Raw genomic sequence first — 14,339 nt, 5'->3', positions numbered from 1 at the left:
CCATTGGACTGGACCCTTTCAACTAAAAGCATTATGTAATTTATCTCTGCCATAATTATTTTTTCAAGAGTGATTAGTTCTTTCTACAACTGCTTGCCCTGTGGGGATTATGTAGCATATCTGTAATATGCTTTATGTTATAATATGCAAAAAACTGTTTTATTTTACTAGAGATGTATGCTGGAACACTGTCAGTCTTAATTGGTACAGGCTATCCCATAATGGCCATAATTTCTAATAAATGTGTAATTGCATAATCAGCCTTTTCAGAACATAAAGCAGTTGCCCATTGAATTCTTGAATATGTATCTATGGTATGGAGCACACATTTCAATTTTTTTTGAAAGTAATTTTATTAAATTATAAAAGTTTCCATTTCTGCCCCTCTTCCCAACACCCTCCCACTCCCCCCACTCCCTGTCCTCCTCCCTCTTCGTCCCTTAGGGCAGTCAGGGTTTCCTGCCCTGTGGGAAGTTCAAACTCCTCCCCCCTCCCCACAGGTCCAGGAAGGTGAGTATCCAAACAGACTGGATCCCCAAAATCCAGTATATGCAGAGGAAACAAGTCCCAGTGTCATTGTCAATGGCTTTTCAGAAAGACTCCGGGCCAGCCACATTCAGAGAATCCGGCCAAATTCCGAGAATCTGGTTAGATCACGTCCTCGTTCAGTCCCAGTCCAACTGGCCATGGTAAACTCTCATTAGATCCGTCCCCTTGTATCAGTGGGTGATAGCATCCCTCGCAGTCCTGATTTCCTTTTTCATGTTCTTCCTCCTTCTGCTCCTCATTTGGACCTTGGGGGGCTCAGTCCAGTGCTCCAATGTGGGTCTCCGTCTGTATCGCCCTCCATCGTCGGATGAAGGTTCCCTCTGATCTTGCCTTCCTTGCTCACGTTCTCTTTTCTTCTGCTCCTCATTTGGACCTTGAGGGGCTCAGTCCGGTGCTCCAGTGTGTGCTTTCTCCATTTTCTTTAATTGGGCACTTAGTGCTATGAACTTTCCTCTTAGCACTGCTTTCATAGTGTCCCATAGGTTTGAGTATGTTGTGTCTTTGTTTTCATTAAATTCAAGGAAGAGTTTAATTTCTTTCTTTATTTCTTCTTTGACCCAGGGGTGATTTAGTAGTTGACTGTTCAACTTCCATGAGTTTGTTGGCTTCCTGGGGGAAGCATTGTTGTTGAATTCTAATTTTAGTCCATGGTGATCTGACAAGACACAGGTGGTTACTAATATTTTTTTGTATCTGTGGAAGTTTGCTTTGTTACCCAGTATGTGGTCAATTTTCGAGAAGGTTCCATGAGCTGCAGAGAAAAAGGTATATTCTTTCCTATTTGGGTGGAGTGTTCTATAGATGTCTGTTAAGTCCATTTGATTCAATACCTCCAATAAATCTCTTAATTCTCTGTTTGGTTTCTGTCTGATGATCTGTCCATTGGTGAGAGAGGAGTGTTGAAGTCTCCTACTATTAGTGTGTGTGGTTTGATGACTGCCTTGAGTTCTAGAAGAGTTTCTTTTACATATGTGGGTGCCTTTATATTAGGAGCATAGATATTCAGGATTGAGACTTCCTCCTGATGAATTGTTCCAGTTATGAGTATGAAATGTCCATCTCCATTTCTTCTGATTGATTTTAGTTTGAAGTCGATTTTGTTAGATATTAGAATGGCCACACCCGCTTGTTTCTTAGGTCCATTTGCTTGGAAAACTTTTTCCCAACCCTTTATTCTGAGTAGGTGTCTGTCTTTGTGGTTGAGGTGTGTTTCTTGTAAACAGCAGAATGTTGGATCCTGTTTTCGTATCCAATCTCTAAGTCTGTGCCTCTTTATAGGTGAATTGAGTCCATTGATATTAAGTGATATTAATGACCAGAGGTTGCTGACTCTGATCTTTTTTTTTTTTTAGGTAGAAGAGTGTATGTGTTTTCCTTCTTTGATTTGTGCTTGTGAATGGTTGCTAGATGTTTGAGTTATTGTAGGCAGTGTTGGGAATGTTGGATTCCTTCGGTAGTGATTTTCCTTCTAATATTCTCTGTAAGGCTGGATTAGTTGCTACGTATTGTTTAAATTTGTTTTTATCCTGGAATATTTTGTTTTCTCCGTTGATAGTGAACGATAGCTTGGCTGGGTATAGCAGTCTGGATTTGCATCCATGGTCTCTTAGTTTCTGCAGTACCTCTATCCAGGATCTTCTGGCTTTCATGGTTTCCATAGAGAAGTCCGGTGTAAGCCTGATAGGTTTACCTTTATAAGTTACTTGACCTTTTTCCTTTGCAGCTCTTAAAATTTTTTCTTTAATCTGTATGTTTTGTGTTTTGATTATTATATGGCGAGGGGATGTTTTTTTCTGATCCAGTCTATTCGGTATTCTTTATGCTTCTTGAACCTTCATAGGAATATCGTTCTTTAGGTTGGGAAAGTTTTCTTCTATAATTTTGTTGAATATATTTTCTGGGCCTTTGATCTGCCGTTCTTCTCCTTCTTCAATCCCTATTATTCTTAGATTTGGTTTTTTTTATTGTGTCCCAGATTTCCTGAATGTTTTGTGAAGAGAATTTGTTGGATTTGCCGTTTTCTCTGACCAGAGCATTTATTTTCTTTATGGTATCTTCAGAATCTGAGATTCGTTCTTCTATCTCTTGTATTCTATTGGTTATGCTTGATTCTGTAGTCTCTGTTCGTTTGCCTAGGTTTTCCATATCCAGCCAATTCTCGGTTTGTGTTTTCTTCATTGCCTCCATTTCAGTTTTCAATTCTTGAACTGTTTCCTTTACTTGTTTGATTGTTTTTTCTTGGTTTCTCAGGGTCTCATTCACGGATTTACTTATTTCTTCAAACTTTTTGTTATATTTCTCATCCAATTCTTTAAGGGAGTTATTCATATCCTGTTTAAGGGACTCTAATGCTTTCATAATGGCACTTTTTTCCACTTCTTCTGGGTTAAGGTGTTCAAGTCCTTCTATTGTAGGGTCCTTGAGATCTGGTGTTTTCATGTTGTTTTTCAGATTGTTGGATGAGGTCTTGCCTTGGCGTCTGCCCATCTCTTACTTCAAATGCTCTCCATTGGAACTTCTGTTACCGGGTCAGGTTCCCTTCTTGGGCAGGGACTTCACTGACAGAATGCCCATCTTTCCTCAGGTAGGCTATTGAAGCACAGGCACTCCCTCTTTCCGGGATGTGCTTACAATGCAGGCTCAGCTTGCAAGGCAGGTGAACTGGGGAAATTTTATGGCCCCAGGGGGAAGGGAGAAATATAGGAATTCCTACCTGGATGGGAGCTGGGATGGCAGGCAGGACAGGGGAGCCAGTACTGCAGGGTGACGTGGGCGTCTATGGGGTCGGGGAATGCCCAAGCTCCTCTTCACTGGGACCCTGCCACAGCCCGAAGCAAACTCACCCCTCAGATGGCCCTCTGCTAGAAGTCAGGGCCCCTACTGGTCAGGAATGTGGCTGAGCTGGTACCTGGTCCACCTGTCCTCAGGGAGGCCTTTAAGACCCAGGAACTGCCTCCAGCTGGGATGCGCCTACAGCCCAGGCCCAGCTCGCAAGGCAGCTGAGCTGGGGAAATTTTATGACCCCAGGGGGAAGGGAGAAATATAGGAATTCGTACCTGGATGGGAGCTGGGATGGCAGGCGGGAGGGGGTAGCCAGCACTGCAGGGCGACCTGGGCGTCTATGGGGTCGGGGAACGCCCAAGTTCCTCCACATTTCAATTTTTTAAACTCTGCAAATAGAAACACATCCATTTGCTGAATTTCATTTCTTTGAGTACATTTTGGGTTACTTCCTGCAGGTAGTAGAGTTTGGTTATACAAAGAATAAGTTGGACAGTTCCTTATAATTTCCTTGGCTTGTGCCAAGTGATAGAAAAATCTTTCTTCAAACCTTTGCTATTAACATGTTGTTTCTTATGAAATTTTGATGCCTTTAGCATATTTCCTACCACTAGCTGATCAACTTCATCATTACCTTGGGCATAAGAGCCAAGTTAGACCTATACAGCATTGGACATGCCTTATATACAAGGGATGATTTCTATTTCTGATTATTTTTATAATTGAATAAATAACAGTTAATCCCAAATCATCTGGAATAAGTTCATCAGTTTCAATTGTAAAACAACTCTTTCTGCATATTGAGAGTCAGTAACTATATTAAACTGTTCATGAAAAATCTAAGAATAACATGGGAATAGTCTATAATTCTTATTTTGAAAAGAATAATAAGGGCTTTGAGCCACTTTACTTAAATGTCCTGATTTATATTCTGCAGTTCTTGATTTAGTGCATAAATATTGAGTGTAGGAGCTCCAGAAATGAGTGTTCTCTGTACAATTTTAGGAAAAATACAATTAGTTCTTTTGATTTGCTGAAATCTCTTGCTTTGGGAATGTTTGTTTCTAATCTCCCCCATGAAATTACCTCCTGCTAATGTTTGCTTTCTATCCCAAATATGGCAATTTCAGCATTAGTACAAATAAATACAATTTTGTTGAGTCTATTTTTGGAAACTGACAAAGTCTCAATTTTTCTCTCAGAATCAGTTCAGAAAACTTTTCAGCATAGGTGTTTAATAATTTACTCATTTTTGTGTTAAAAGTATCCATTCTAAGATTCTATCTTTTCTCTGCATAAGAATTCCTTTAGAAGAATTAATAGAAGGTAGTCTGACCAAGATACAATCAAGCTCTGGATTCAAGTGATCCACATGTGCGTACTGTAATTTTTCTTCTACCAAAGTCAATTCTCTCTCAGCCTCAGCTGATAATTTTCATGGACTATTTAAGTCCTTATTATCTTGTAACTTTTGAAATAAATTATTTAGTTTTTGACTTGCCAATCCAATTGTGGTCAGTGGTCAGTTAATATCTCCCAACAATCTTTGAAAACAATTGAGTTTGTAATTGATCTCTCCAGATTTGTACTTTTTGTGTTTTAAAATTTTTGTAAACCTTTCCTATGTCCTAGGAAATTAATAAAACCCCCCTCTTTGTATTCTTAGGTGTAATGTGTAATCCCCAAGAAGAGAAAATCTTCTCGTTACCTCTTCAAACATTTTTTCCTAAGGTATGTCAGTCTAAATCACCTAGTAAAATACCATCCATATAATGGTAAACTATAGGTTGAGAAAACTGTTTGTTAATTATTTCCAATGGTTGTTTTATAAAATATTTCCACAAGATAGGGTTGTTTCACATCCCTTGTGGAAGAATTTCACACTGATTTAACAGGCTGAGAATTATTTTAATTGGGCATTATGAGGGAAATGGTTTTCTTCATCCTTTTCTTGTAATGGTATAGTAAAAATAAAAAAGCAGGCTTTTAAATCAATCACTATAATACACCACCTTTTTAGGTACTAAAGAAGGCAAGGGAATTCCAGGCTGTAAAGTAGTACTCGTTGAGTGGATCACCTTATTAACAGTTCTTAGATCTGTCACCATTCTTCTTTTTCCAGATTTCTATTTAATGACAAATATAGGAGAATTCCATGGACCATTAATTATTCAATATGTTGAATATTTAGCTTCTCCTGTATCAGCTATTCTAGTGCATGTATTGTTTTTATATCACCATATTAAGATGGTCAAAAGAAGATCCCACAAAGTTGTCTTCTAGTCCCCATATATCTGCGTGTTCTACAAACCCTGAGTCACAATACAGAAACATACAAAAGATTTTCTTAAATAAATTTTATTGCTGTTATACTATCTGGCATCTATGGATAATCTGCTTAGCAGGCAGTATTTCAAGATGAAGTTGCAAATGGAAAAGTAATAGGAACATGAAGAAGAAAATGGAACACTAAATGATATATACACATTCATAGCATATCAAGTTATGTTATAAGATATAGAATTTATCACTGATTATCCTACTTTAGTACATATCTACCAGAGAAATCCTGCTTTGAATATGCACAAGAGGAATTTACTGTGTCTTCCATTCTCTAGTATTAGTATTTTAATATTAATATTTTAAAAACATGTTATATCACAACAGAAAAGGCACAAATGCATATCCAGTAGTGTTTACATCAGGATTAGATATTTCATTTAATTGAAAGGCAGTGTGAAATCTAAAAGGGTTATATCATTATTTAAATTTGTAGGGCTTTTCTTCACATGAGTTTGCAGGTTCAAACAAAATAAAGGGTACTATAGCTGATAGTGTCAGCACATTTTTCCCCCAGAATCAACAGTCCTGTGTAACGTAATAATGTACGCTGATGTTCCCAAATTCTTTATAGTTAGAATCTCTTTGGTATGGGTTTTGCACATCATCAAAGACTTCTGTCATATGAAAAGGTTTTAATAGATTGATTGTACACTAAAAGCTTATTCTTGTAGAAAAACTACCATAATAAAATACAAAAAAATGCCATACTGACTATATTTATAGGGTTATTGTTCAGTATATTTTCTCATGAATTTGAAGATTTCTGATACATGCAAAAGGTTTACTACATTAGTCACATTTACAGGGACTCTCTCAAGTATGTGTTCCTTTATATTTTCGAAGATAACTGTGAGTTATCAAGGCATTGCCAAACTGTAATTGAAACCCTATGAAATGTAGTCAGTGTGGTAGCGGCTTTAATTTTCTAACTAGCTTTCTGGCTCTATACACTCAACCCACCTTGTAATTTGTTTTACATGAGGTAAAGCTGTAATTCATAGAAAACGAATATTTGCCTCTTGGAGAGGCCAATCTGGATACCAAGGTTTTAGTGAAATTAGTGTTACATCTGTGCCTGTCATTTATTTGAATTTTTAGCTTCTAATGTATTAGGCTTTCATATTACCCCTTACATTGCTGTTAATTTTAGTTGTTTCCCCCATATTCCCTTCATCATTCCCTTCTTTCTCTTTCTTTCTCCCATTTGATTCTGCTGCTCCATACATAAGTACCAATTTTATTTCCCTTATAGATTTCTTGGGAGATCTATATATTCCTTTATAGTGCCTTATTCTATATCTAACCTCTGTTCTGTGGTTCTAAGATTGTAGATTGGTTATAAGTGCTAAATAATTGATATCCATATAATATAGTAATTAATATAAATTAATACATACCATATTTGTCTCTCTGATTCTGGGTTGCCTCTATCAGGATTATTTTTTCTCATTCCATATATTTACATGAGAATTTCATGATTTCATCTTCTTTAACAGCTGAGTAATGTTCCATTGTGTAACTGTCCATTTTCTTTATTCGTTCATCTGTTAAGAAACATTTAGTTTATTTCCAATTTCTGACTATTATGAATAGAGTAGCAATGAACATGATTGAACAAGTATCACTGTGGTAGGAAAAAGTATCCTTTGGGTATATCCTCAAAGATGGTATATCTGGATATTGAGATAGGTTATCTTGAGGAACCACAACACTGATTTCAGTAGTGACTATACAGATTTGCAATCCCACCAGCAATGGTTGAGTGATCCTCTATATATGAAAGGGCTTTAAATAAAACCATGAGGCAATGTGGGAGATATAACCCAACTGAACATCTCTTATCCAGTATTGTTATTGGGTTACATTTAATTGAGTTGTTGGCTAATGGAGTTCCATAGGAACCCTCAAACAACCCAGGCTGTTGACAAAACTATACGTGGTTCTCCATAAACTGACAGCAAGAACTCATTGCTGAAGGCAAAACAAACACAACTTATTGAAAATAAAGATATGCTCCAGTGTCTTGTATAGGAGGCATTACACATGCTACCAGAAGAAAATCATAAACTCTAAGTCAACCACAATCCATTGATCTATAATGGTGTCATCCTTGTAGAATACACTACTGCAGTACTAGCACAAAGATTGTAGGAGTAATCAACCAACATCTGATTTGACTTAAGACCCACTGGAGAGGTTGGAACCTATACATGACACTGCTTGGGTGACCAAGAAAGTGGTACTAGGTAGCCCAGGACCTAAGGTAAAACCAAATAATACTGTTACTTAAAAAAGTAACAATAAAATGACTCCTAATGACATTCTAATAAACTTGTAGATCAGAGACTTGCTCAGCCATATTTAGTAAAACTTTCTCATACAACAGATGGGAACAAACACAGATACTCATGGCTAGATATTGTGCAAAGAGTGAAGAACATTGGAGAACCCCATGCTATAGAGGATGTCTCCATCAAATTCCTCCTCCCAGAGCTCAAAGAACACAATGGAGGAGGATGTAGAAAGAGTGTAAGAGCCAGGGGAGATAAAGAACACCAAGGAAATGAGACCTTCTAAATCAACAGGATCAATGTACACATGAACTAACACAGAGACTGAGGCAGCATGTATAGGGCAAACCCAGGTCTTCACTAGACAAGGTCCTAGAGATAGAAGGAGTGACCACAGAATTGCCCCCATGCCTAACACAGAAGCTACCTTCAATAGATTACTACTTGCAAATGAAAATTAAGTTTTTTCCCCCAAAGTACTTTCACTGGAGAACTAACTATTCTTAAGGGTAGGTTGCATGCCCAGCAATAGATGGACAGCAGAAAAGGAACTCAGTGACAACTTTGGAGGATCCTTGTTGCTTAATATTATGTTAGGGTTTTTTCCCTTCCCTTTCCTTCCCCTCCCTTCCCTTCCCTTCCCTTCCCTTCCCTTCCCTTCCCTTCCCTTCCCTTCCCTTCCCTTCCCTTCCCTTCCCTTCCCTCCCCTCCCCTCCCTTTCCTTCCCCTCCCTTCCTTTTCCTTCCCTTCCCTTCACTTTTCTTCTTTTAATTCTATTTTGTTTAATTTATGTTGTAATTTATTTCTATACCATGGCTTCCTTTTTAGCAGTTTTATGGATTTCCTTGGTATGTGATCAAGCTGGTTTCTGTGTCTGAGTCTGTTTCTTCTGATTCTCCTTGGGCCCTTTTTTTTCTGTTTGTTTGTTTTGTCCTATTCTGATGTGCTACTTTTTATTTTACTGTTATCACATAGAAGCCTATTTGTTTTCTAATGAGAGACAGAATGGGGGTGGTGGATAATCCTCTCAAGGCCTAGATGCTTCCCTTTTGGTAGGTGAAAGAAATATCACAGTGATTTCTAAATCCTAGTAACAAAAAAGATACTGTGAGAAAAGTGTCATTACTTTCCAGATAGTTTTGTTCTTTCTCTCTCTTATCTATCAATTCCTTACTTGCTGTGCACAACATACCAATCTAAATTCTAGTTTTCTTCCTCATATTTTTATTGTATAAGTACATTGAGTCTGCATAACATAATTTGTTTTGTGTATCTCCATATTACAGAAAGTTGGTTTATAATAGTCATGAAAGCTGTGATTTCTCACATAAATGATAAAACTCCCATTCTTTCAAATAAATGGACATATCAATTCGTAGTATATTTTGCAGTTGTAAACAATATTAAATAATTAATTTTGTTCATGTGTTATATATTTGGAAGCATATTTACAGGACTGATTTTTGGCAAATTGTGGATTTCGATAAAGTAAATAATATGTAATTTTATTATTAGGTATCATTAAATTTCTACCAAAGTATACTAATTTTTCTTCCTACTAATAATATTTACGTGTTTATTTCCCATGACCTCAGAAAGAGAATGTTTTTCATATTTTTCTATTTTTTAGTTTTGTGAATTTTTAGTAAGTAATTTTAAAATTTATGTATATGTGATTGAACATTTTTCCATATATTTGAGGGCCATCTAAAGCTCTAAAGAATTAACTGTCCATGTGTTTTTCCTAAGCTCTGTCAAGTTTTTTTTATCAGCCGTTGATGTGGCATTCCCCTCAGTATGCTGTGAATACCACTGGTTAGTAAAGAAGTTTTTCTGGGCCTACTGCAGAGCAGAATAGGGCAAGGTGAGAATTCCAAGTAGAGAGAGGAGGAGAAAGTAGGCAGAGTTGAGGAGATGCCATGTAGCTGCTGCAGGAGACTGGTGCCAGAACCTTGTGGTAAACCACAAGCCTCGTGGTAAAATATAAAATAATATACATGTGTTAATTTAACATATAAGAGCTAGCTAGCAATACATTTAAGTGATTTGGCAAAACAGTGTTGTGATTAATATAGTTTCTGTATGGTTATTTTGGGTCTGGGTGGCCACAAAATGAACAAACAGCCTCTGTCTACAGGTGTTTGGCTATTTGTTGCTTTGTTTATAAAGATTCCTTTCCATTTTGTGCAAATATTTTCTACTATGTTGTCAGTTTTATACTTTGAAATAAAAATAATTTGTCAACATAAAAATCATGCAGTTAAATCTATTGATCTTTTTTGGTTTTTAGATGTGAATTCTTGTTAGAAAGCCTTATATATAGTTTAACGAAGAATTTTTGTTTCCTTCTAGAAATCATATGGCTTCAAACTTTTACATTTTTATCACTAATCCCTTTTGAGTACATTCTGTGAGATGTGGATCTAATTTTGTATTTTCCAGATGGCTACCTAGTTTCATGAGCATCATTTATTAAAAGTCCCCTGCCTTGTGATTTGTGATGCTGCTTTTACCACACGTGAAATTTACACATGAATTTGAGCCTACTTTTGGGTTCTATTCAGTAGATTCACTTGTCTATTCATATGTCAGTGAAATGCTAAGTTATTCGGCTTTTTCAGTAGAACTTGCAGGTTTTGTTTTGGAAATGTATTCACAGCTATTCTTGAATATTGATGTTCAGTTATGAAATTTAGAATATCTCCTGTATTCATATCACGATTTTCTTATATTTATATTGAAATGCCATTGACTACAGCTTAAGGACATATTACGCATATGTGGCATTAAATTGTACTCTATAAGAAAGAGGGAATGTCTTTCAGTTCATGTAAGTCTATTATTTCTTTTATACTGATATTGAGATTAAATTGTCTTCTCTGCTAAGTATGTGATCTTCTGTGCAGTTTTAAGTGAGGTTTACAAGGACAAATGCCCTTGCTATTTGAGCGTACTAATTTTCATAAGTAGAACTTTTAGGGGGCAAGTATTTTATTGTTAGCTATCTTAAGGTTTCTGTTGCTATGCCAAAAACACTGTGACCAAAATCAGCATTAGGAGGAAAGGGTTTATTTCATCTTATTACTTGTAGTCCATTATCTAGGGGAAGTTAGGTCAGGAACTCAATTCCAGGTGCCTGGAAGTAAGAACTACACAGAGGCCATGGAGGAGTGCTACATATTAACTTGCTCCTCATGGATTTCTCAGTCTGCTTTTTTATACCATCCCAGGCCACCTACCCAGTGGTTGCACTTTTCTCAGTGAGTTGGGCCTGCACATATCAATTGTTAATCAATAAAATGCTCTACAGACTTGCCTACAAGTAAATATCATGGAGACATTTTCTCAATAGGAGTCTCTCTTCCCAAATGACTCTGGCTTGTGTCAATTATACAAAACTAGGTAGCATATTAGAATTCATTTGTTATCAAGGTTTTTTTTATGAAAAGTCTGGCTACACTGTCATACCATTCTCAAGCACAGATAGTTACATTAATCTTCTATCAGTGCTCCCACCATGATAGTCATCTGCTTTCTCTCTAAAATTGTAGGCCCAATAAACACTTTCCTTTAAGTTGCCTTGGTCAGGCATCTTAACATAGTAATAAAAAGTAGCTAAAACAATGCCTATCAATATTTAGTTTTTCTGTTAGTTAATTCTTTATATTTGGTTTTACATGTAGGAAAGGCCTATAAGTAAGCCCCAATAGAAATACTGTCTGATAGAAGAGCTACCCGAAGAGATTCAGAGAGATATTTATATGATTTTATTTAATGCCCAAGTTCTTATAAGAAGGGACATTTAGGAAGAGAATGAGTTCAAAAGAAAATATGACAGGACTATGGTTGTAGTACTCTTGAAGGACTTTTGAAAATCAGGTAAGTGTAGCTAATTTAGTGAGATTTTGGTGTCAGCTTCTGTAACAACTTGGTTAAAGGATTAGTAATATTTCTTCTCACAGAAACAATGTATCCAAGGTACAAATTAAAATTTAGTTGATATGCTTATATTTGCAAGGACACAATAAATCATAGGGTATCATGAAGCCCTAACTCATTTTCTTACTTCAAGTTTGGACTCTTTGATCTCCACCCTGTCAAGGTCATCCCTCTATTCTTTGTCTGATGGACATTCTCTCCTGGGTTCCTCCCAGATCACTGTTTTATTGTATTTTGATGTTTCTAACTTGCTGGTTCATTGACCCCAAACATTACAGATTATACACCTCCCTGCTCAGTCTATTTGTATTCCATAGGACTCTCTATACTAGCTGTCTTCAGTTAATGGGGAACACTCACTTTGGGGATCAGAGCTCTTTCTTACCTCTGCTTCTCTCTGTTTTGTTTCCATCTTCTGTTTAGGAGATTACAATGTGTGGGAAAGGCCGTGTTTTGGAAAACATTCATTTTTCTCTGTCTTTACATTTGCTCAGAAAAAAAACCACTCTACCCTTTTTGATGTAATAGGCTCTAGACACTTAAAAAATAGTGCTGTAGCCCAAAGATTCTTAGAAATTTCCTAATCTATTCCATAGGTTTTGTTAGCAACATTCTGATTTCTTAGGAACAGTGCTGAAAGACTTTATATAAATCACAGTTTCCGTAAAGTTAAATTAAGAGTCAATACTTTGATCAAGTTCAAGTACCATGTGTAATCAGTTACTCTTGGAACTCCAGGAACTCTTGTTTCTGATTAACAATCAAACATGAATTGAACATGGTGGATTCAGTAGGCTAGAGTTAGACCAAAGGTCAATAAAGGTGACAGTTATATAGGTAGAGCACGTAGATGAGGAGTGGGCAGTTCTCAGCTCTTGAGTAGAATTTAAAACTCCAAATGTTATATTGCCTATTATTTGAAAAAAAATCTCTCCAACTAGCACACGGTTCAAGTTTCATTAACCTGTTTGGGGAAAGGCAGGAAATAGTAATGAGTCTTAAAATAGCCAGGATAGAAGACTGCAGGAGGCAAAGGGCTTTAGGAAAGCATTCCATGAATCTGACTTGATCTTTTGACCCTTTCATTTTTCCTTCACAAGTTTATTTTGGAATCTCTCTTTCTCTTGGTAACTTTGATCTCTGTCATTTTCCACTTAAAGATTTTAGTGTCTCATATTTCAAATTTGTCTCATTTACATGTGTGATAGTGGGCATAATTCTAAGATTACCTCCAATATTCTTGTTTCCTGGCAATCTTGCTCTGCATAATTTCAGGGTCTTTGATGTGGCTGGGCCCATGTAAATAGCTGAGAAACACAAAGTGACCAAGGTGATGGTGTAATTGCTAAGATACCATTGCTGTATTAGATTTCTTAGAGGCTTGAGATTCTCTTTGACAGCTTCGAGGAATACCCTTTCATGTTGCTAGAGGACCATTTTTCTAGATCCTCAGGGAAGCCTCTTGCTACTGACTAAAGCCTCGATTCCTTCTATCACCTAAACAGCATAGAACAGAAACCATAGTTTCTTAACTCCCAAAATATGCCACAACCTGAATGAGTTAAAGGGGAATCTGAGTTCTTACTGACAATGAAACCCAAGAACACTTTGATTTCAGCTTCATTCACCAGAGCATAGAGTTATTTATGCTAAACCAAGACACTCACTCACAAAAATCTATGGCATAGAACATCTCTCTATTGTTTTAAGCTAATTTTGTGGTAATTTGTTATGCAACATTAGGAAATAACTCTTTTTTCTTGATATTAAATTAGAATTAGATCTTTTGCTTAATTTATTTATACTTGTCAGGGCACACAATTTAGTGTGTTGAACAAAGCAAACACACAATTAAAATTTTATGGTACATTAATTTATTGATCAATATCATCATTTTGAATATGTTCTCTCAAAATTTCTTCTCACCAACAAAAATCTTTATTTTTTTTCCTCACCCTACTGTTTTTGTTTACTTTCTTGAAAAATCCCTTCACTTATTTTCTTGGCAATCACATCCATGCTTGCCTAAAACAAGTAAGCAATCAGCACATCTAAAATTACTTTAATGAGGGGAAGATGGATTATGATACTTTGGAGGAATTGAATTATGTCACCATATTCAAATTTTTCTTACTTGTAAGGTTTAAATAATGGAATTATGCCATGTGGAGTTGTTAAGAATAAGATAGAACTTTAAATGGTTTTACCTGCTGTCTTCCAACTATATTAATGTATACAAGAATAAAAAATTATAATAATAGTAACTAATCCTTACTAGTAACTTGGTATGAATCTGGCAATTTTCAAGAGTTTATTCATTTGTTCAGGACTAAATTGATAAGAAAAGGATCAATGATAATCATGAATACCTGTCAAGCCCTTTTAAACAATTTTATAAATTTAAATATTGTTTCTTTCATATTAGAAATAAGAGAA

The sequence above is a fragment of the Myodes glareolus genome, chromosome 15 (assembly GCF_982192425.1).
Source record: "Myodes glareolus chromosome 15, mMyoGla1.1, whole genome shotgun sequence".
Taxonomy (NCBI): Eukaryota; Metazoa; Chordata; class Mammalia; order Rodentia; family Cricetidae; genus Myodes; species Myodes glareolus.
Note: the sequence above shows the minus strand (reverse complement) of the source record.